Source organism: Prionailurus bengalensis, chromosome B4 (assembly GCF_016509475.1).
Source record: "Prionailurus bengalensis isolate Pbe53 chromosome B4, Fcat_Pben_1.1_paternal_pri, whole genome shotgun sequence".
Classification (NCBI taxonomy): Eukaryota; Metazoa; Chordata; class Mammalia; order Carnivora; family Felidae; genus Prionailurus; species Prionailurus bengalensis.
In genome coordinates, this window is record NC_057358.1 from 132,886,261 (window position 1) to 132,908,843 (window position 22,583).

General features: G+C 60.2%; 1 protein-coding gene across 1 annotated transcript in view; it reads left to right on the top strand.

The window, feature by feature from the left end:
• The first annotated feature begins 1,752 nt into the window (after positions 1–1,752).
• The window catches only part of MGAT3 (beta-1,4-mannosyl-glycoprotein 4-beta-N-acetylglucosaminyltransferase), a 32,903-nt gene continuing 12,072 nt past the window's right edge, over positions 1,753–22,583 (top strand). The window contains exon 1 of the mRNA XM_043562649.1: positions 1,753–1,878. The gene's annotated coding sequence lies outside the window, so the exon portion shown is untranslated. The remainder of the gene's footprint in view (positions 1,879–22,583) is intronic.

A 22,583-nucleotide genomic window follows, 5' to 3' on the forward strand; every position in this document is an offset into this window, starting at 1 on the left:
TAGTTGAGACAGAAACTCTGCTGGCAGAAAAGCCTAAAATATTGACTAGCTGGTCCTTACAGAAAATAGTTTGCCTACTCTTGGTTTAGAGGGAATCTCCAGGGAGAGGAGGGGTGGGGATGAGGCTGGCGAAGGGACAGAACCAGGTCACCAGGGCCTCCTTCTGCCCTGCCCAGGCACTGAGCTTAAGCTGAGGGCACGTGGGAACCATTGAGGGGTCAGGGGGAATGCGACCTGCTCAGATGAACGCTGGAGAGGAGTCATACCGACTGCTTGCCAAGGATAGATGGTGGGCAGGGGGCTCGCGGAGCAGGAAGCCCAGCCAGAGGCAGCTCCAAAGGCCTAGCAAAGACCAGTGGGACCACCCTTGAGGACATTTGCCGGGACCTAGCTTTGAGGCGTCTCCCTGCCTTCCCCATTCACCTTCGCCTACGGTTCAGAGGCCTGTTCGCTGTATACCCAGGGTACCCCACACGGGGGCCGAAAGTGACTGCTTCAGGCCGAGTCCCTGGGCGGAAGGAACTTCCAGAAGGGCGGGAAGCGCGTGGAGGCCGCCTGGGAGCCCGGAGCAAGATCAGGAGGAGCCAGAGTGTGAAGTGGTGGGCGCTTGGAGAACCGATGGTGTTCAGATGGCAGGAGAGGAGACCCAAGAGGTGGGCCGACGGACCATGGGACTTTTAGTGCCCGCTGAGGGGAGCGAGGGAGGGGGAGGTTTACTCCCTGGAGTTCCAGGGCGAGGAGTCACGGAGCCACGATGACTCTGGGCATAGACAGCGATGGAGGGAGTCGGACGGAAGGATACAGGCAGACAAAGCCCGTGGACCCCCGGCGGTATACTCTGGCCACCTGCACAGACACAGACCTGTGTGGACTCGGTAAAAGGCCTAGCGCCGTGCATGCACCACAACAGAAGACCAGGCCTCTGCACACGACCATAGATGCGTGTACACATAAGCACAGCTGCCCAGAGCCACGCACGCACACAGGCCCCAGAGGCCTCTCCACGCGGTCACGGATGTGTGCACACAATCACGGCTCAGGTACACGCAGGAAGGGCCGCCGGATCCGGGCACACACCATAACACAGATGTACACGCCCATGCACTCCCGGGAGCTGTAGGTCACACAGTCCCATGCACACAGCAGAACACGAGCGCACACATCCACGCACACACCAGAACCGGACACGCGGACCCTTGCGCACGCCAGACACACACACACACACACACACACACACACTCTGACCCGCCCCGCCCCCCATCGCACACACAGCCGCCCAGGACGCACCGGGCCGTGGGCCGGCGCACGCACGGTCACAGGCAGGGGCGCGCACACACACACACACACACATTCGATCGCACACGCGGGAGGCGCGGAGCGGCGGCGGCGGCGGCGGCGGCCGGAGACTGCGGCCCGAGGCGCCCCCCGGCCCAGCGCGGCGCGGCGAGCGGAGGGGAGGGGGCTCCGGTGGGGGTGGGGCGGGGGCCGGAGCCGCCGAGCCCGGCGGGAGCGGGCACCTCTGCGCGCCGCGCTCGGGCCTCGCCTCCGCACCCCTCCCCCCCCCCCAACGCGCGCCTCCCGGGGGGCCCCTCCCCCGCGCCCGTCCGCTCGCCGGCCCCCCGCCGCGGCCCCGGGGTGCAGCCAGGCGGCCGCGCCTGGCCCGCGGGACGGGGTGGAGGTGGGGGCGGAGGGCGGGGATCGGGGCCGGGCCGGGGCCGCGCCGCCCGCGATGCCGGGCGCCCGCCGCAGCCGCCGCCGGAGCCCGGGATGGGGCGAGAGGCTGCGGCGGACGCCAGCATCTCCCCGCCGGGGGCCCCGGGGGCCGCGGAGCCGCCGCCGCCGCTGCTGCCGCCGCTGCTGAGACCCGGCGGGCGATGGGTGAGTTGACCCTGGCGTCCCGGGGGGCCCGCGCCGCAGTCCCTCCATCCCCGCACTCCGGGCCCTCCGCCTCCATCTCCGCGCCGCCTCCTCCGCGCTCGCGGCGCCCCCCACCCCGTCACGGCTCCCACAGCCCCCTCCCTCCCTGAGCGTGACCCTAGGGGCGGGGGCGGGAGCGCCGGGCCCGGGGGTTGGGGGCGTCGAGACGGGGTGCGGGGGGGGGGCGGGATGCCGGGGAGGCTACTCGGCCCCGACGCCCCCTCCCCCAACCCGGCTGCTCCGCGGAGCTTTCCCCGGCCCCGGAGGGCAAAGCCTCATCCCTTCGATCCCCTCCCTCGGCCTGGGCGGGGGGCGTCCCCGAGGCGCGGGGCTCGAGTGGCGCTTTGTGCGCTGTGCCCCCACCCCCCCGAAGCCTCCGGCGCGGCGCGGGGCTGGGGGTGGGAGGCCTCAGCGCCCGCCTTCCCCACCCCCCCCTCCCACCCCGACCCCGGGCTGCGGCGGCGGAGGCCCAGGCGCGGTCCCGGAGCAGGGCGGGTGCGGAGGCTGGGACTGTGGCTGCTTGTGGGGACCAGGCGGAGGGGCGTGGGGAGAGCACCCCTAGTCCTTTCGGCGGGGTTGGGGCGGGGGGGGGGGGGGTGGCGAGGCTCCCGCTCTTTTCGCTGCACTGCCCGGGGCGGGGGAGGGAACCTGGCTGGGGGAGGGCGCTATAAATATCTGCAAATAGTGAGTTCTGGAAGCGGGGGTGGGGAGGGGAGCTTGGGCGTAAGTGGGAACGGTGGAGCCTGAGCTGGGGTGCCACGAGAAGCAGAGGTGGGTCTCAGCCAGCCTGGAAGCGGGAGGTCAGGTGACTCTCCTGGCTCTGGACTCCCGAGAAGGCGTGTGGGCAGAATACTACCCCAGAGAGACCCCTCCATGGCCCCCCAGCATTGGCCCTGCCCCCATCCCCCTAACACTCCTTGCCACTCCTGGGACACCAGTCCAGACCTGCCTTGATGGGGAGCTGTGGATACTGGCCGGTCAGCTCCCCGGGCAGGTCCTGAAGATCCAGGCCTCCTGGTGCTGAGGAGTTAGGCACAGGGTCTTTGGAAAGTTTGGAAGAGGTTCTGCCAGCCCAGGGAGGAGAGAGAACTTGCTGGAACAGTTCGCTTGCTCAGTACTGAAGGGAAGGGCACTCTAGGTAGAGGGAATGGCGCGAGCAGAGGCTCTGAGGTGTGAGCGCCTGGTCGGGGTGGAGAGTTGTGGAAGTGGAGGCTGGTCAGGCACGGGAGTGACCCACGTGAACGAAGCGAAGGAGGGCCAGGTGGAGGTGAGGTGTCGGGCCATCCCAGGGAGCTGGCACAAGCGAGCTCCCGAGGACAGCGAGGCGCTGATGGGGCCGGGAGTGCTGCCATCTGGCTCAGCAGCCCCTCCGGAGCCTGCCCAGGGCCTCTGCTGTAGTCAGGGCTGCCTGGCCCGCATCTGCTGGTGGCTGGACCGCCCCAAGCCAAGTCCGCGTTCCGAGTCTCAGTGTTCGCATCTGTCAAATGGGGAGACTCCTCCACAGGGTTGTGGGGAGGTCTGCGTGAGGTGATGAGCGCAGGGAGCCCAGCACCTGAGAAGGCCTCGGGAGATCCTTGGCCGCTGCTAGTATGTTTACCTGGAAAACGGGGGGGGGGGTGTTGATGTCAGCTGGTGGGCCAGGCTCACTTTACCCGGTGGCGATGAGGATCCTGTGAGGGCTGGATGTGACCCGGGGAAGCCAGGGGCTGGGGGAACTGCAAGTCCGCGTGCTTACGCTATTCTGGAAGAAGAGAGAAGCGGTGGGCAGTGGCTGGGGCGGGGTGGTCCTCCTTGTGCCCCTACGGACACCTTAGCCATGGCATTCAGCGGACCCTGCTGTGTTCCCCAAGGCCAAAGCCTCTTTGTTCTCCATGCTGCACGATGCACCCCTTCCTCCTAGTCAGCTCTAGCCCGGCACATGGGGGACCAGGGTTCCCTTCTAGAAGGTTCTTCAGACACTGAGACCAACAAACACAATATTCTCCTTTGAGGGGCAATGTCATGGGCAGTCGGGTGGAGAGGACCTTACCCCCAGGAGAATGGAATCTAGTTGGGCAGCAAAACCAGTCGGGCACCCATGGTCTTGCGTAGCCCTGTGCTGGCTGCTTAGGGGTGGCGGGGGGACGGGGAGGAGACTTGCAATAATTGCAGCATGGGACGGTCAAGGGCAGAAGTTAAAAGCAAAGATTCCAGATCCAGTGTCCCACGTTCAAATCTCAACTCTGCCGCTTCTTACCGTGTGACTGTGGACTGGTGACTCTGCCTCTCTGTGCCTCTGTTTCCTTGCCTCTAAAATGGGAACGAGGCACACTAGTGCTATTTGAACAGCTTGGTTCGGTTTCTAGTGGGCATTTACGCCCCCTCTTCCAGAATGGGTCTCCCAGGTCACCCCTGCCTCCTGGAAGACTACACAGCCTGCTCCAGTAGGCTATCGTCTTCCTTTTGTCGTGAGTCCCTATAGGCGGGGACCTGCCTTTCTGTGTCCGTTGCTCGGGCAGGGGGCAATGGTGTGCTGGCAACAGGCCCTCTGGGAGACAAAGGTACCTGATCAACAGCGTTGGCAGGTTTCCGTGGTGTAAGTCTTCCAGCAAGGCCCATTTGAGGCTACCAACAGCGTCACCATCTCGCAGTGGGAGCTGGTCCATGCCAGCTTCAGCACCCAGGCATTCAGTAGGTGCTTAATAAATGATGGTTGAATAAGGAGAGAAGGCTCCAGACACTTGGGGAGCTGCCAGGCCATACTGTAGCTGAGAGAGGGAGGCATCAGACAGGCTGAGGCCAGGACAAGAGACCACTCTGAGTAAGTAACCCGTGGTGAGATGGAGGGCAGAGGGTAAGGAGGACTGGTGTCCTCCCTTCCTGGGAACCTCTGCCCCTCCGACCCTGCGTCACTTCTGCTCTGGATCCTCTTGACCTTGGCCTGCTTTGGGCTGTCTGCACAGAATGACCTAGCTGGATCCCAAGCATTAACCTGACAGAGCTCTGAGAAATGGTCCAGACGGGTCTCAAACGTCAGATCCTGTTCCCTTGCTTGTGCTGTTCCCTCTGCCTCAATGTCTGTTCCACCCACCTCTTCCTATGTCCCCTGAAACTCTGTCACCCTTCAAAAGCCTCCTCCACCCCAAATCCCACAGACCCTTCTCCCCTTCTGCTCTTCCTCTGGCCTCACAGCCCCTCTCGTGTGCACCCTGCCTGCCCATAAAAATATTAGTAGCTAACATTGCATCTGTACAGCAACCCGTGATAGAGGTACCGTGATAATCCCTTTCGCAGATGGGGAAATGGAGGCTCTGTCTTGTTAACGATGACCCATCCTTGGCCTCTCGGCTTGAGCATCCGTTCGATGTGCAGGGAGGCTCCTTGCCGTGGGCTGGGCAGAGAACCACTTCTCTTTCTTGAACGTGTTTGCTGTGGCGTGTTCCACTAGGCCGTGAGTTCCCTATCCTATAGGAGCTCGAATGAATGAATGAATGAATGAGTGAGTGAATGACTTTCAGCCCCAGGGAGCATCTCTGTTCTTTTACCCATTCCTCCTCCCTTTCCATCCCTGTGGGAGGAGACTGACCCCCCAGAGGGCAGCCTCACACCATGGAGGGATGGTCACAGGGACCCTGCTTAGCCACACCTGCCAGAAGGGGAAGTGAGGCTGTGGGCGGGGCCGAAAGCAGGCATGGTTAGAAGGGTAGTGGACCACCCTCCTGTGGTCTAGAGTAGGGCTGACATGGGCCCACAGCCCTGCCTGTAACCCAGGAAGTTAACGGGGTCCCAAAATACTTTTTCTCGCACCGCCCCAAGTGGAAATTCCCCTGTTGGCCCACTTATTTTCATTTTATCTAGAAAAATAAAGTTGGAAACAAGAATCATTCACGCACCTAATTACTCCGTGGCTTTATGAATTTAGAGCCTGTTTGGCTCTAGACTTTGGTTCCCACCGAAGTAGGAATCCCCTGGGAGGGGCAGGGTGAGGGCCAAGGCAGGAGGCCAGAGTCTGCGCTGACACTGGGGCCTCCTCCGGGTCTGCCCTCCCGTTGCCCTCTCCTGGCAGGCTGAGAACTTCCCAGAAGCAGCAGCCCAGATGGGGGTCTGAGCGAGGGAGGGTGGCCAGAGGCGGTCTCCAGGATTCTGGTTGACAGAGACCCATAATGGATGACTTCCCAGGCTGTTCTACCCCACCTCGACCTCTGAGTCATAATAATTTGCTGCTATTTATCGAGCACTTACTATGTGCCGGGCGCTGGGCCAAGCACTTTGTCTGCATTATCCCAGCGACGCCTGCTAACTTCCCTCGAAGTAGGTACTATTATTATCCCCATTTGGCAGTTTGAGGGTGCCTGGGGCTCAGGGCCAGGAAGTGGCAGGGCTGGGATTGTATCCAGCCTGTAGGACCCCCAGAGCCCGATGGGGCCCCTCGGATAGGCCCCTCAGTCACTCAGAAGGGAACGGTCTCTGAAGCCTGGACGCCCGGGACAGCCACATCACTGGTGTCCTGGCCTCCAGGCCACCCTCCTTGTGGCCCTGATTGCCACTTCCTTCTTTCCCATAGTCCTGGGGCACTGTCTCTGGAAGCCTCGTGTAGCCTCACCTGGGCGGCTTGGGGAAAATACAGATTTCCCAGGCCCCGCCACCCCGCTGAGTCAGAATCCCACTGCGGGAGAGGGGGCTGGAAACCCAATTTTTAAAATGTTGTCCTGGGGATAGAGAGGCCTGCGGACTCCCAGAACCACTGCCCGGCCCAGTGGAGTCCAGGCTGCCTTAAGAGACTCCCTTGTGGGGCGCCTGAGTGGCTCAGTCGTTTGAGAGTCCAACTTCAGCTCAGGTCATGATCTCGCAGTTTGTGAGTTCGAGCCCCGCGTGCTCTGTGCTGATGGCTCAGAGCCTGGAGCCTGCTTTGGATTCTGTGTCTCCCTGTCTCTCTGCCCCTCCCACGCTCATTCTCTGTCTCTCTCCGTCTCTCAACAATAAACATTAAAAAAAATAATAATAATTAAAAAAAAAAAAGAGAGACTCCCTTGCCCTTAACCCAGATCCCTATGACCCTGCCCCCGCTTGTGTTCCCAGCCTCTGCCCCCTGCTACCCTAACCCAGCTCTGCACACACACCACACTGACCCCCCACGCCCCATTTTGCCTTAATCCAGGCACCTGCTGCTGCTGTTTCCTTCTGGAAACAGGTCCCAGCTGGCCACAGACCCCACAGAGCTTGTGTAATACTCTGGACCAGTCGCTCGTGGCCCCACTCTTGCTAGCCCGGGCCTGGCACACAGCCTGGGCGAATCGTGGTGGGTGAGTGATGGTGGCCGGGGAAGGGGGAACAAGGGAGGGCTGCCGATGACAGGTGAGGCTTCCAGGCTGGGTGCACAGGCACTCTCTGGGGCTGGCACCTTGCCTAACATGGAAAAGGCATTTGATGACTGTTTCTTAACTGCTTGTTGAATGGTGATCTGTCGTGTGACGGGGTGAGGGCTCCTTCCGGAAGCAGTGCAGATTGGCGGGTTTAGGTGAAAGATTGAGAAGGCGCCTTCCCGGCCATCTCTGAGGACCGTGACTATTAATGGTCCGAACTCATTTATGGCTCGGATGGGAGTGAGGGGCTGGTGCTTTCTTGCTCGATTTCATTTCAGTATCTCAGGAGCCCTGGGAGGGGGTGCTGATGTAATCCTTATTTCGTTCAATGGAAACTGAGCCCTAGACAGGTGACTTGGTGGGGTCACACAGCTGGGAGGGGGTCCTGCAAAACGGAGCCTTGCCCGTTGTGCGAAAAAAAATAAATGAGTCTGCACTCTACAGTTTATGAAGCGGTAACACATTATCTGAGTTGGTTCTAGCTGTGGCTTGGAGGTTTGGCTCTACGTTTTCACCTATGCCCACATCCCGGGGTCAGAAAACCTGCATCCAGGGGCCTTCTGTGTCTGTAAGGGGCAGTGGTGGGAAGAGATCCCGCCTCCGGGCTGGCGGGACAGAGAAACAAAGAGGCAGTGTTGGGGGCTCTGGCACATAGTAGGTGTTTGGGAACCCCTGTGGTCAGTTCAGGCAGAGCCAGCTCTGGTCCCACCTGGACCTTGGAACAGCCCAGATCAGGCTTCAGTCTTTGAGCCAAGGCCCACAGGGTGTGCGTGACGGGTCCAAGGTCATACCTGTCATAAGGACTAGAGCAGAGGGTGTGAGGCTCCACCACGGCCGAGAGGTCCAGGGAATGGGGCAGGGGGATTCTGTCTGTGCGGGATGACCTCTGTCACAGCCATGAAACCACAGAGCCTGGCCCCAAAGGGCCCCCAGGCAAACCACCTCTCAGCGGTGTCCAGGACTGCTGCGGGGCCTGGTGTGTTATTGCTGTCACAGATGTTCGGGGCCATACCTGAGTACGGGCAGTGGCCCTGCAGCCACCAGGGGGGGATGTAACAGACTCTGTGGTCTGCCTCCAGGTACTGGCATGTGGGGAGGGCGAAATGCACCAGCACCCCACCCAGACTAGAAATCCAGGTGCTGGCTTCCCCCCTACACCCCCAGGGCCTTTGCAGATGCTATCCCTCTGTCTGCAGTGGCCTTCCCCTCCTCTCCTGGCAGGTGCTGGCTCATCCTTTAAGACCCCTCCAGGAAGCCCTGCCTGACTCCCACCCCAAGGGCCAGGCTGATCCGCCCTGCCAGGATTTCCATCTGGCTGCTCCACAGGATGCTGAGAACCTTGAGGGCCTGGTTATACTCCAGGGCCTGGTCAGAGATGCCAGTAGAGTGGACAGGGAAAGCAGCTATAAGGTGCAGCCCAATTCAGGTGACTGTCCCCGCAGCCCAGAGAGGAGACCAGGCTGGGGAGCCTTGAGGCCAGATAGCTAGCCAAACATGCCCATTTCACAGAGGGAACGTTGAAGGCCCGAGGTGCTTGGGACTGACCTAGAGCACCCTGGAGAGTGGTTGGTAGTCCCTTTGTGGCTTGTAGGAGGAGAGCCCAGGGCTATGTGGCCGTACCCCTCCCCCACTCCGGTCCCCAGCTGGAGCATTTCTCTGCAGGATGCAGGTCAGGTCTGGGGGGGATGGGAAGAAGCCCAGGAGAGCAAAGTCCCCAGGGCTCAGGTCTGCACTCGGTCTTCCCATGCGGAGGACAAAGCTCCTTAGAGAAAATGCCTGCTGTCCAAAAGCTGGCAGGAAATCCACATCGATAGCTCATTCCTGCAAAAAGGTGCGCAGGAAAAAAAGCCGGTGAGAACTTAGGCCAAAATCTTAGCCCCGGGGATGGTGGGTGATATTACCCTTCTTTCGCTGGGATTTTCACATTTCCTAGGTTGTAGGTGAAACCTTGATAACCAGAAAAATGAAGTTACCATGGAAAGGAGAGAAGTCCAAGAAAAGGTGCCCTGAGAACAGCCAGCTCCCCATTCAGGAGACTCTGGGGTCACCACGTGTGAGTGGCTTCCAGAGGGACCCTGGCCCCAGGCACATCCTCCAGAACAGGTGCGCCTGTAGCAGGCAGCTCAGCCTGTGTGTCTCTCTTTCTTGGAAATTGGGTCAGCGAGAGTCCAGACCTGGGGCCTACTGGGATGCAGCACACCCAGAATTCCGTTCAAGCCTCTGATGTCCTTCCTGTCGTGTGGGTTAGGCCTCGGGGCCCTCGCCTTCCCTCCTCCACCTGGAAAGCCACCCCACCCCACCCCAGGCTGCCCTCTGCCCCTCCCAGCCAGAGGTGACCCTAGGCTGTTTGCTTCACCTCCATCCGGGTGCCCAGTTGGGTGCATAGCACCGTTGACTGCCTTCCTTACCGACTCCGGCCCCGAAGTGCCCTTCCAGGGGGTCCTCCTCCGATGTAGTCAAGTTCGACCTCGTGGAAATGGTCTTTGGAATCACAGCTGAGCCTTGATCCTGGGTGAGGATGCGATCTCCGTCTCCCCCATGTACCTAGTACAGAGCACCCATTCATTCGGTCAGCTGTTATTCAGCAAGTGCCAGGGCCCAGGCTAGGTGCCAGGGGCACAGATCTGCTGATTTTAGGGTGTGACGTGTCTGTGTGTTTGAGCACATGTTTTGTGCACATCACCTGCACGCACACACAGCGTGAGCGTCTCCGTCATATGTGAACTCTGGTCTTTGAGGCTGTGACAATGTGTAATCCTGCCGGGACCCCGGGCACACCTGGTTAATTCATTCTGCAAGTGTTTAACAGACACCCAGTAAGGAAGTACCAGGCTCTGACCCCAAAGAAAAATGACCCAAGGTCTCTGTCCTCGGGAAGTGCCATCTCGGGGGCTGTCGCGGTGCGGACTGGTGGGGGCAGAGGCCGGCAGGGCTGGGGGTGGTCAGAAACGTGGTCCTGGAGACACGGGGAAGAGTGGGGAAGGGTGTTCCTGCCCAGCTGTGAGATGATCTCCAGCATCCCCTTCAGCCCAACGACCCAGGGTCTGGGACGCCCCTCCCCGCCCATTTTAATGCCCTAAAGCAGCCCCGAGGGCCGACGGAACTGGAGCTCTGGGTGGTGACCTGTGGGCCCTGACTGCTGGGGGCTGGGAGAGAATACAGGGAATGAAAATGAAGCATGTTGGCTGGAGAACCTGCCTGGGCTGCAGACCTTTCTGAGAGGCGAACTTGGGGACCAGGCACGAGAACACAGCACCTGGAAAGTAGAGCCCCGTGATCCAGACCAGAGAAGCGGGATCGTGGAACTTAGAGGAGGAATATGGAGCAGCAGACCTAGAATGTGGGCCTTCCAGAACCTGAAACACTCAAGTCAGCCGGAAGCTGGAAGATCCAGTCTGTGCCCCCGGTGGTCAGTGGGGGAAACTGAGGTCTGGCAGGAACGGGGAGGCCTTGAGCATTGGTGAGCTGCCGTGGCACGCACGTGGTCTCTGCTGAGCCAGGCCCTCCCCACAGCTCGCTGCTGCCTGACCTCGGGCGCGTCCTGTCCCCTCTCCAAACCTCAGTTTCCCCATCTGCGAAATGGCCACGTGACGGTCAGACAAGATGGAGCACTTCACCTGGTGCTCAGGCTCTCCCGGGAAGCTAGTGGCATGGCTAAGGCCTGGACCCTGGCCACCTGACTCCTGAATGACTCTGGCCCCTTGTGGTGGTGGTCTGGCCACTGCTGTTCCTTTCTCTTCTTTCTCATCCTCAGAGAGACATTTGGGCACTTGCGGCCCTTTTCCGGAATGCTCTCAGGGTCTAGCAAGGGGAAAAGACTGACTAATCAGAGGAGCAAGAACAGACTGGCGGCTCCATATGAAGGAGCAGGGGCCCAGTGCCTAAAGCCCTGCACGGTGCCCTGTGCCATTTGGTGAGGGCTTCTTGAGTGTCCCCCAGTGGAGACGGTCGGGTCCTGAGCCGAGGGTGCTGCGGCCCCTTGAAGGCAGGGGTGGGCAGAGGTGGATTGGGAAGGAAAAGGAGAAAGGGCTCTTTGTTCCAGCTCCACGGAGGCTCCCCAGGTGCATCTGCTCCAGGCCACCTCTCCTGAAGGAGGTGGACGACCTTGCTCGGGCTCCCAGAGAGCTGGAGCTGTAGGTTCTGGGCCAGGAGCAGCCTCGTCACTTCCCCAGATCCCTGTGAGGCGGTGTTACCAGCCCCCGCTTTTCTGCCTCCGAGACAGTAGGATTCCAGAGTTGGGGGCCGGGGGGGGGGGGCAGAGCCAGGGTTCCAGCCCATCCTTTGAGCCAGCAGCAGCCGGGCATGGTGCCAGGCACTGAGCACCCAGGGGTGAACCGAGATCACTTCCTGTTTCCCCTTCTTCCTTGCCGCGTCTCCTCCGGACCATCAGCCATCCTGCTCAGAGCGCTTTGAAGCCTGGAGTCCTTCCCCGTGTCTCCGCTCTCCACCGCTCCCCTCCCATTGCAGGGGACCCGTCGAGTTCACGTACACAAGCCACCTCATTGGGGTGTGCCTTGCCCAGGCAGGACTAGACTTTTCCAAACCCCAGACCAGTTCTGAGAGCCCAGCAGCACTGACTGAAGGTGCGGGTGTGTGGATTTGGGGGCGGGGGGGGGGGCTGTCGTTTATTCCTTCAACAGGCCAAGGTCAGCACCTCCTTTGCATCAGGCTCTGTGCTGGGGCCCCAGGAGAGTTGGGCAGCACCACCCAGTGTCGGGTGAGGAGCTCTGGGGGGCAGGCCAGGGGTGAGGCGGCTCAGTCCTTCCTCAGCCTGGGGGAAGTGCAGTTCAGCTGAGCCTACCTGGGCACGGAGTGAAAGATTACACAGAAACTTGGAGCCTCTTAGAGGATTTGGACTTTATCCCCGGGGGCAGGTGTTCCAAGCATCGGATGTGGCTTTTGCTTGGCTCGTGGGGCGCAAGCCAGGAGCCCCTTCCCTGGCAAGGCTGCTGCTGTTGTCCAGGTGAGCGTGGATGGTGGCACAGGCAGCGTGGGCCAGTGGCACAGGGGGCCGGGCGGGACAAGTACCGGGGCGTGGAAGAGACGGGCCTGGCGATGGGGAGCACGAGGTCAGCGAGAAGCCAGATTCAGGATGACTGCCGGGCTCCTGGCCTGGGAGACTGGGTGGATGGTCACATCTCGGGTTATCAGCTCAGGTTTCCGGAACCACTATTTGAGCGAGTTCTTTGTGCCTGGTTTTGCGGCGGAGGGTCCCAGGCAGGATGGGAGCCGACTCTGAGCCCAGGCCTCTGCCCTCCAGCCTGGCCCAGACCCCGCCGGGTCTGCTCCTCTCTCTCCCTTAACCCCGCGGGCACTTTGGCCTCTTGAGTGCCCGGCTGCACCTCGCAACTGTGCCCTGTCCACGTGGGGGAGCGCCACTCCACTCCTGCTGCCTGGGTCCACGGGGACCACCCTCTGCCCGGGCACGCCGACCCCGTGCATTGATGTGTCTCATCCCTGCGCCTCAAGGCGCAGCTCCTGGAACAAAGCCTCTCCGCGCTACAGCTTGAATCTGTCACCCTCCTGGCCCTGTGCTAGAGCAGGCTCCATGAGGACAGCCGAGGGCTGGGGCACGCCCTCCCCTCCCCTCCCCCACCTCAGGCCTGTGGGCTAGAGACGCAGCTCCGTGCTGAAGTGGCCCTTTGTACATTGTCCCCCTGGGGGAGGGGGGAGCCTGGTGGGAGGGGCTGGCACTGCCCGACACCCTGTGCTGATCTCAGCGGCACTGAGGATCCAGGTGGGGAGGGCGGGGGGCGGGGGGGGTGGTTCTCTGGGCCTGGGATCAGGGGAGAACACCCTGCCCGGTATGGGCTCGCACTGGCCGGGCCTGCCGCCCCACACTAGACGGTACTTGTCACTCAGAGTCTGTCATCACTTCTCAGGCAAGGTCCGTCGTCGCGCACCAGTTGTTTATGGAGCGTCTGCTCCGGGCCAGGCTTTGTCCTAGGGGGTGGGGAGCAGCCGTGACCGGTGACCGAGGCTTACAGGCTTACGATGACCCTGCTCTCCTGTTGACATTCTGAGCCCCGGGGTGTGGGTGGGGGAGACAGGCCACGAACACGAACACGTAAACAAGGAGATGGCTAGCTTCCGCTGGAGATGGCTAGCTTCCGCTGTGAGTGCTGGGGAGCAGACGACCTGGGCAGGGGACAGCCGCTCTAGCTGGAGGGCCAGGAGGGCCCCTCTGAGCAGGCAGCCACATTCCAGGCCGAGGAGCAGCCAATGGGAGGACCCTGAGACGGAAAGGTGGGGACTGTGACTGGAGCCGAGTGGACAAGGGAGGCGAGGGCAGCAAAGATTCGGGGACCAGATTGGGGGGGCCTGTGGGCCCAGAGAGGAGTTTGGATTTCATTCTGAGCGAGACCGGTGTGCGGGTGGGGTCGGGGGGGAGGGTCTTGTGGGAGGAGGTTGAGTGGGGTGCGGAGAGGGAGGACATGGCCTGGTGGGGACTTTGCAGTGACAGAATTTGTGGGGCCCAGTGCCAAATGAAAATGTGGGGCCCCGAGGGGTGCCTGGGTGGCTCAGTGAGTTAAGCCTGCGACTCTTGATTTCTGCTCAGGTCAGGAGTCCAGGGTTATGGGATTGAGCCCTGTGTCTGGCCCGAAGCTTGCTTAAGATTCTCTTCTCTCTCTCCCTCTGCACCCCCCCACCCCCACTCTTGTGTGCCCTCTTTCTCTCTGTCTCTGTCTCAAAGAAAATAAAATAGGGGCACTTGAGTGGCTCACTTGGTTGACCACTGCGGCTCAGGTCACGATCTCCAAGTTCGTGAGTTCGAGCCCCGCGTTGGGCTCTGTGCTGACAGCTCAGAGCCTGGAGCCTGCTTCGGATTCCGCGTTTCCCTCTCTCTCTCTGCCCCTCCCCTGCTCACGCTCGGTGTCTCTCTCTCTCAAAAATAAACATTAAAAAAAATAAAAGAAAATAATGAAAAGAAAATATAGGGCCCCTTGTTCAAAAATAATTTCAAGACGGAGAAAAAAGGGGGCAGGAGGGAGGCCAGTGAGGAGGAGGAGTGGGGCTGGGTTCCCGGTGCATTTTGGAAGGACACTCCAGCGGGCCTTGCCCATGACACCAGGCACATGGTGAGGCCGTGGTTGGGTGGCACAGGGTGAACTTTTCAGCTCAGGAGGAGCTCAGAGGACTGGTCGGTGCTGAGGCTCTTTGGATGTGACCCTGTTAAGTCATTCGTCATGGGGTGAGGGGCTGGGATGGTCCCACAGTGCAGATGGGGACTCAGAGGCCTAGGGATATTAAGCCACCTGCCCAAGATCACATGCGGCGGGGGCACAGGCAGGATTTGAGTCCAGATTCCAGGGAGTTGCTGCCCATTGTGGTGCCCTGAGAGGTGGGGCTGGGGACTCTTGAACAGCATCTCCGGGCCTTTGAGGGAGTTTCCTTTCTCGGGGAGGCCAGCCCCAGCCTCTCGGGCCTCGCTTTTCTCATGGTGATCGCCAATCCACAGACGTGGCAGGGGAGGAGGCGGGCAGAGCCGCTCACCGCCCCCGCCTCCCGGGCTTGTCTGCTCTCCCCCAGTGGGTGGGTTATTTGGGTCTCGGAGGCTGAGAGGCCAGGAGCTGGGCAGGGAGCCGCAAGGCAGAAGTGCAGGAGCCTCAGCAGGCCCCACAGGGGTGTGAGCAATGAGCCTGCGTGGGGTCTGGGTCAGTGAACTTTGTGGAAGGACTGGCACCATGTTCTGTTCATGGATTAGAAGAAGCTGGGTTTTTGACTTTCCTCTAATTGGCTGCTCCGTGCGTGTTAATGATCTGCCCAATGAGTCGTTACAGGCTCGTGTCCCCTCCCCCCGCTTCCTTGGCCTCACCCTGGCTGGACCCTGTGCTTCTCTTTTTCTCATTCCTTCCCCCTCCTGGCACCCAGGACCCACCCCTGCCCCACCCAGCCGGCCCGCACCGCAGAGCTGACAGGGCGGTCCTCCCACACTGGCATCCTCTCAGCTGACGTTCACTGTCAGGCACCGAGAGCGGGGCTCAGGCCCTCTCAGCCCGCACGGCCGGCCGACGGGACGTTTTCTCTGCGGGCTTCTGAGTTTGCTGGGCTTGAGGGCAGCTCCCCAGGGGAGGCAAGGGCTAAGCTGGGTGTGAAGGAGGAGGAGTCCCCCAGAGCTTTTCTCCGCCAGGCTCTGATTTCTGTCTTCACCCTCTTCAGAAGGAGCCCGGAGAGGGTCATCCCCACTGCCAGGAATGAACGCCTTGCAATGCTGGACTTGGGCCCGGGGCCAGGCTGGACAGTTGGTCTCCTCTGGGCCCCCAGTGTCTCATCTGGGCCACGGGCTGTTGAGTACTGAGCCCACTCGCAGGCGAACGGTGCAGGGTTTCTGGGGGACAGTCAGGATTCAGGCTCCGCTTCTGGCCCCCCGACGCCCACACTGGGTTTGGGACACCGGGTTCCCCCCGGTAGAGAGCACGTCCAACCTTTTCCACCTGTACCCCACTCCTCCACTGCCCATCAGTGCCCTACCAAAAATGCCCAGCAGTGCCTTGGGAGTATGGGAACCGTTCAGGGTGACCTGCCACCCAGAGGGAGCAGGCGAGGCTCCAAGAGGAGACAGGCACGTGGTTTACCAGGCCCCTCACCCTGTAAGTAAGGTGGAAACTGAGAGCACGCCCACGTCCCGGCACCCATGTGCCCCGGCACCCGGCACTTTAGAGCAGCTCCAGCGGGGTGGGGCTGCCCTCAACTGCCACTGGGCCACCTGTTTCTACCTTGTACAGTTGAGGGGACTGGAGCCCTGAGCGAGGTGACCCAGCTGGGGAGAGGTGGGGCCGGGAAACCTGCCCAGGTGAAGGCCAGAGCTGAGGCCGGGCCAAGTTTGGCTGTCCCCGGGACGTGGCCACCTAACTGCCGCTTGTGCTCAGCCTGGGGGCAGGAGACAGCCTCCAGCGAGGAAACCGCTGTCATACAGCCACAGCGGCCCGGCACGGGTTGTGGCAGCTGGAACGGGACACTGTGCCTCACCTGTGGTGTGCCACCTTGGGGACCCGAGGCAGGTACCGGGTCAGGGGAGGGCAAGATGGGCCCCGGCAGGGAGAGGCCAGGCGGGTACCGAGGCAGGGTGGCATGGTGGGGAGTGGGAGGCCCTAGGGTTGGGTCAGACACACTGCTGCCACTCACAGGGCCAGCCAGGCTGGTCACTCAGACCCTCCGAACCTGTTTCCTGTCTGTAACAGCCAAGGGGCTGATATAGGGATGCAATTCGAGAAGGGAGCTGAAGCAATTAGCATTCTGCCAGAGGGCAGCGCCGGACCAGGCCTCAGGCATGCCCTCTCTTTCCCCCTGTGTGGTGACAGGCCGCTGAGGGGTCGGGCAAACAGCAAGTAGACAGAAACCCCCGGAGTATGGGTGTGGCTGGTATGGGACCCTCCCAAGATGATTGAGAATTCCAGAAGTTCCTGGCCAGCAGGACTAGGGAAAACATAGTGAGTCTTAGGAGGACAGTACTCATGGGCGGGGGGTCTGCAGTACAGGCATGAGCCGGGTTCCCTGAGGGACTTCAGGCCCCCTGGAACCTTCTGAAGTCCACACCTCACCACGGAGGTCTCCTGACTGTTTAGAGCACCAGAAGGGTACTGGAGATCCCTACACCGGACCCTGTCCAGGGTGATCTGTTTCTGCTGTCACCAGGTCGGGAGAGGGAAGGGGCCCTGGGGCTCCTGCGGGCTTTCAGGAAACCCTGGGCTTTGTGGGTTTATGTCACTGTTCTGCAGCCAGAGCGCTGCCCTGGGGGGGCCCCAGGTGGAGGGGAGCCTCAGACAGAAAGGATTTTGGCGATGCGGCTCTCCTGGGCCCAGCGCTGTCGTAACAGATCCAGTCACCTGCTGGAACCAGGGAGGCTGGGGACTCACAAATGGCAGGCCTGCGGGCTCCCGCCAGGGGCTAAGGTGGAGGTGAGAGGGCTCCTTGCTCTGGGCAAGGCTGAAGGCAGCGGCCTAGACCTTGCCTCCAGACTGAGGACCCCCAGAGATGGTGAGTGGGCGTGAGTCCTGCTGCTCCCGGTTGTGAGTCTCAGGCAGGTCCCTCAACCCCTGTGCCTGTCTCCTCACCACCCGGTGGCTGTGAGGACAAATGGAGGAAGGCACCTAGGCCACTCAGAACGTGCCAGCTGCCATCAAGGTGATGATGATGGAGGCGCCATCTTCTGGAAGGAATGTTCCAGGCCAACTGCTCCCCAGACCTGTCCAGCCCTGCCCAGTTAGAGGGTTTAGCTGCATCCAGATTACTGACTCAAGAGGGGTGAGAAGGGGTGCCCAGGCTTCTGTCCAAGCAGTCCCCGAAGTGCGGGGGGTCCTTGTCACCCCCTTGGGCTCCACATGCTCTTCAAGGACTCAAACACCCCCCCGCCCTTTGCTGTCACTGCACTGGGAGTTTTCAACCCACAGGCCTTTGTCAGCCTTCTGCCTGACATGCTGTTCCCACTCTGTGAGGTGGCTCCTTCTTGGGTCTCAGCTGAAACGTCCTGTCTTCGGGAGGTCCCCTCTGACACCTGGCATCTGTCGTTCGTTTTCGTCATTCGTCCTCTGTCCCGCCACCGGACTGAGCTCTAGGGGCGGGACTTCATCTGTGTATCCCGAGCCCCGCTGCAACCCCAGCTCCAAAAGCCAGGACCGATCTGCTCTCTCCACCGACCCTAGGGAAGGACAGAAGCGCCGTGACTGACTGGTCCTCCCAGCCCCTGGGTGCCTTCCCTCCACCCCGGCCCAGCCCCCACCAGGGTAGCTATGCCCCTTGATTCTTCACCGGGCAAGCCCGTGACTGGATGTGGCCCTGCTGACGGGGACACAGCCAGATCCCTGTTCCACCTTAGTGCTCACCCCTCTGGCTTGTCCCAAACATCCACTGAATGTCTGGGCTGGGCCCCGTGCTGGGCGCCGGGAACACAGGGTCAGCCTGACTTGGAGCGCACAGTGTGGGAATGGAATGAACAGGGCAGGGGACAAGACCGAACACTGCTGAGGTTTGCTGTGACGGGGCAGAAGCAGGGGTTGGCGGAGACATGACCCCTGGCACAGTGGCTGGCGGTCATACTTGGGTGGCCGCCACCTGCTCCTCCAACCCCGGCCCGACAGTGCCTGCACTCCTGCTGGGACCCGTCCACCTTCCCTCCCTGGACCGCTAAGGGGACTCGGGCAAAACCACTCCCCACTCCTGGGATGGCTGTTCCTCCAGGCCCAGTTGGTGACTTTCCTTTCCAGGCTGTGTGTGTGAGGCCATCAGAGCCCCCCGGGGCAGGGGCGGGGAGGGGGCTTCTGAAATGCATGCCCACCACCACCGTGGGTGGGCATTCATCAGTGCTCTGCCCTTTGAGGTTCACACGGTTCCTTCTCTGCCTGGCTGGGGTTTTCAGACCGGTTTTTGGTGTAGAAAAGTTTTCCGCAAACAAAATCTTACGAGGAACGCCAATGTATGAAATTGAGAAGTTGAGAGAGCATCTTTTTGATGGTTTTTTTTTTGGGGGGGGGGTTGTCCCTGGCTTTGTTACCTCTCTCCTCTCCCCCCCCCCCCACCTCATTCTCTGGTCCCAGCAGGACCCCATGAGGTTCCACGGAACCTGATTTGGGAACACCTGTTCTCGGTGCCCACATAGCCCTTTACGTGCGATGTTTGTGTATGTCTGTGTCTATTCCCATCTTCTCCTCCCCAAAGCCACCCACCAAGAGCCTGCTTCCCAGAGACAGATGCCTCAGTCTCCCTCCTGTGACATTCATCACATGCCCCTCACCAGATGGTGTTTCACAAGCACCTACCTGGTGGTCTCTCTTCCAGGCAGTGCTGCAGGCACTTGTATTTCAAATCCTGGGGCGCCTGGGTGGTGCAGTCATTTAAGCGTCCCACTCTTGATTTTGGCCCAGGTCATGATCAGTTCGTGTGTTCGAGCCCCACGTCAGGCTCTGCACGGATAGCATGGAGCTTGCTCGGGATTCTCGCTCTCTGCCCCTCCCCCACTCACATATGCAGCCTCTCTCTGTCTCTGTCTCTGTCTCTCTCTCAAAATAAATAAGCTTTAAAAAATAAAGTGAAATCTTCACCACAGCCTTGTGACCTGAACACCACAGCTCCGTCGCAGCCGTGCCTCCAGCCGCCTCGGCAGAATGAGGCCCAGCCCCCTCCCTCCCATCCCTCCACCCCCAGGCCCTGTGGCTCTCTTCCTCCCTTTCCTCCTTCCCAGACTTTCCCCAGGTCCTACCTCCAGCCCACCTCTTGCCTGTGAGGCCGTGACCCTCCTGCTGCTCACTCCCTCCGTCACTGTGTCACGGCAGCTCGCTACCCCTCCCCACCCTGGTCCTGTGTCCCGGGCCGGAGGCCACAGGCTGCGTCCTCGCCTCCTGCACCGCAGCTGTCCCGATGAGCATCCTCTCCTCCGATCACGCTGCCCCCTCCCGTGGCCAGCCCCCCCATTCCCACAGGGCTGGTGCTGTCATCCCATCTCCCTGCCCTGTTCTCCCCAGTCTGGTCCAAACCTGTGGGCTCCAATGCAGTAGCTGTTAGCACACGCGGCTATTAACCTAAAATTCAAATTAAGTTACGTTGTAAATTAGCTCCTCAGTCTCCCAGTCAATTTCAAGTGCTCGGCAGCCACATGGGGCTAATGGCGGGTGTGGTGGACAGCGCAGAGTGTGCTCTCGGATGGCTCTGGAAGCTCACATGGGCCACCCTCAGGCACAGGCTTAAGGAGTTGCCCCACTCAGAGCCTTCAGTGGCCTGGGGATGAGGCCAACATCTCCACCCCCGCCCCCCCACTGTAAGTGGAGGCTGTGTGGCTCTCAGGCCCTACAGAGCAGTGGATGTGTACAGGTGGGCAGAGGAATGTTCTGCAGGTGGCTTTGCCCTCTGAGCTCCAGTTTCTTCCTGGGTAAAGCGGGGATAATAAGTCCTACCCCCATGATGGCTGGGAGGGTCAAGTATGTGTAAAACCCCCAGCTGACAGCTGGCACATTATTTAAGCACGTGATAAGTGGTGACCACCATGTTAACATGAATGAGGGAAGGTAGGGGCAGATCTCAAGAGGCAGGGGTCACAACAGCCACGAGCCTCAGTGCTGGATACTGGGAACCACTGCAGGCTTCTGAGCAAAGCCACCCCATTGGCTGATGCCTGAGGATGACTGATCTGTTTAGCCTCGGTGCTATCCAATAGAACATTCCGCGATGGTGGAAATGTTCTATATCTTCACTACCCATGGGCCTCTGGGGAGCAGACACTGATATCCTCGGTGGGCCAATGACCAGTGGGGAAAGAGGAGGCCCCAGGTCGCCGAGGGCAGGTCCCAGCCTTGGGAACTAACTTTCTCAGGCACATGCTAACCACACCGTGGGAAAGTTCTCCAGCAGCTGGCAGGGGGCTGGGACCAGGCGGAGTTCTGGAGGGGAGGGGTTTGGAGGAAGGAGAGAGGCCCAGGGCATGCTGGCTCATTGTGGAGTATGGGGAGGGGGGAGGGTTCATCACGGAAAGAGCTCCTGGGCATGGGCATTGGCTGAGCCTTCAGCCGGGCCCCTGCCCTGGAGCTGTACCAGCAGAAAGAGTAGGGCCCGGATCTTTGTGCCCAGGGGAGTGGCCTGGGTGCCCCATCTGGCTGGTCAAGAACTGGCTCCCATTGTAGCTGTGCATCTCCTTCGGGCCTTGGTTTCCTTACCTGTGGATAGGAGCAGCAGCTCTCCCACCTGCCCCATGGTGAACAAGGTTTGCCAGGACTTTCTAGTTGCTGGGCAGATGGGGTCCTTGGCCAGGGCTGGCCCTTTAAGCTGACTTCTCTCTAGAGAGACCGGGGAGTAGAAGTCCTGGGGACTGGGCGTCATGATAGACCAGACCCTCCCTCAGCCAAGCCATTTGTGTTCAGCCTGGGGCAGAATCCCCAAATCTGCAGCCCCACTGGGTCCCAGGTCTGCCTGTCAGCAGGTGCAGGAGGCTTGGGGAATCTTGGTTTCCATCTGCTTCATTCCCACCAGCCTTGTGTACCTGAGCGAGTAGCTTAACCTCCTGAAGCATCCATTTCCTCATTTATAAAGTGAAGACTCACGTACCTTCCTCCAGGGTTGGCCCCAGGAATCGGGCCGCAATTTCTCCGGCCATTGCGGAGGCAGTGCCCGGCACACTGCAAGGTCTTGGTAAATGCTCACCAGTGGCCTGGATGATGTGCTGGCTGTAGGGTGACCCTCGCGTGTCGGCTTGATCCTTATGGAGCTTTGCCTGATGGACATGAGCCGAAGAAATGGATAAAATGAGGGGTAAAGAAATAGATACAGCGTCAGCCGTTTCTCACATCTTGCCAGGACTCCGGAAGTTGTCGTACTCCGTAGCTGCCTCCTCTGCCCGTCTCCCTATGTGGGATCATGGAACCTCATATTGGAAGGACCCTTATTTAGTCCCGGAGTCTTCTGATCCCTGCGGCGCTGACTTGCTCTGCTTAACCCCAAGGAAGGACCCGGAAGCAGTAGCAGCAGCTCCAGGGAAGCTGATTTAGGTCAACAGAAGGAAGATTTCTAGCAGCCCAACGTGCTTGGAATGGGTAGTGCTAAGAATTGGACAAGCAGAGGCCAGATGGGCACTTGGCATGGGCCTCGGGTGAGGGTGTGGCCAATATTCTTACACCAGGACCCTTCCGACCCTGGGAGAGGAGTCTGGACCTCTGTGGGCTCCACATTCCCTGGGTTCTGAAAGCCAGATGAGTCACTGAGAATGCCTTGTAGGGTGTTGGGTGCCAGTCAGTAGTAAGCAGCCTTCCAATTGGCCCAGTCCTTTAACAAAGCTGGCCAGGAGCAAGGCCTGGCATGTTCAGTTGTATCATCTACATTTGGTTGTCTGGCAGGAAAGCCAAACTGAAGAAAAGAGACAGGCATTTTTAGAGCATCTACCAGTTGCTAGGCTCCTTGCAGGATGCTTGGACACCATGGCTCATCCAGATCTCCCACAGGACTGCATGGGAGAGGATATCTTCCTTCTTCATCTAAGACTGAGGCTCAGAGAAGCTAAGTAACTTGCTTAAGAGCACACAGGAAATTACAGCTTTGGGATTCAAATGAAATCTTTCTGACTTCCAGTAACAATGGAGGCCACTGCTCACTGAGCACTAACTGCATGCTTAGGCACAGTTACTAGTCCTTTGCATGGATTAACTCATTTGATTCTCAAAACAACCTTATGAGGTAGGGAGTATTACACCTCCGTTTTACAGAGAAGGGGAACTGAGGCAGGGAGAGGTAAGATAACTTGTCAAAATCATAGGCAGTGTTCAGATCTGACATCACAACCGCCGTGTCTACTCTGTGTCTTAGGCAGTTTGATGCAAAGATACACCTGCCTCCCCCGTGGAGATG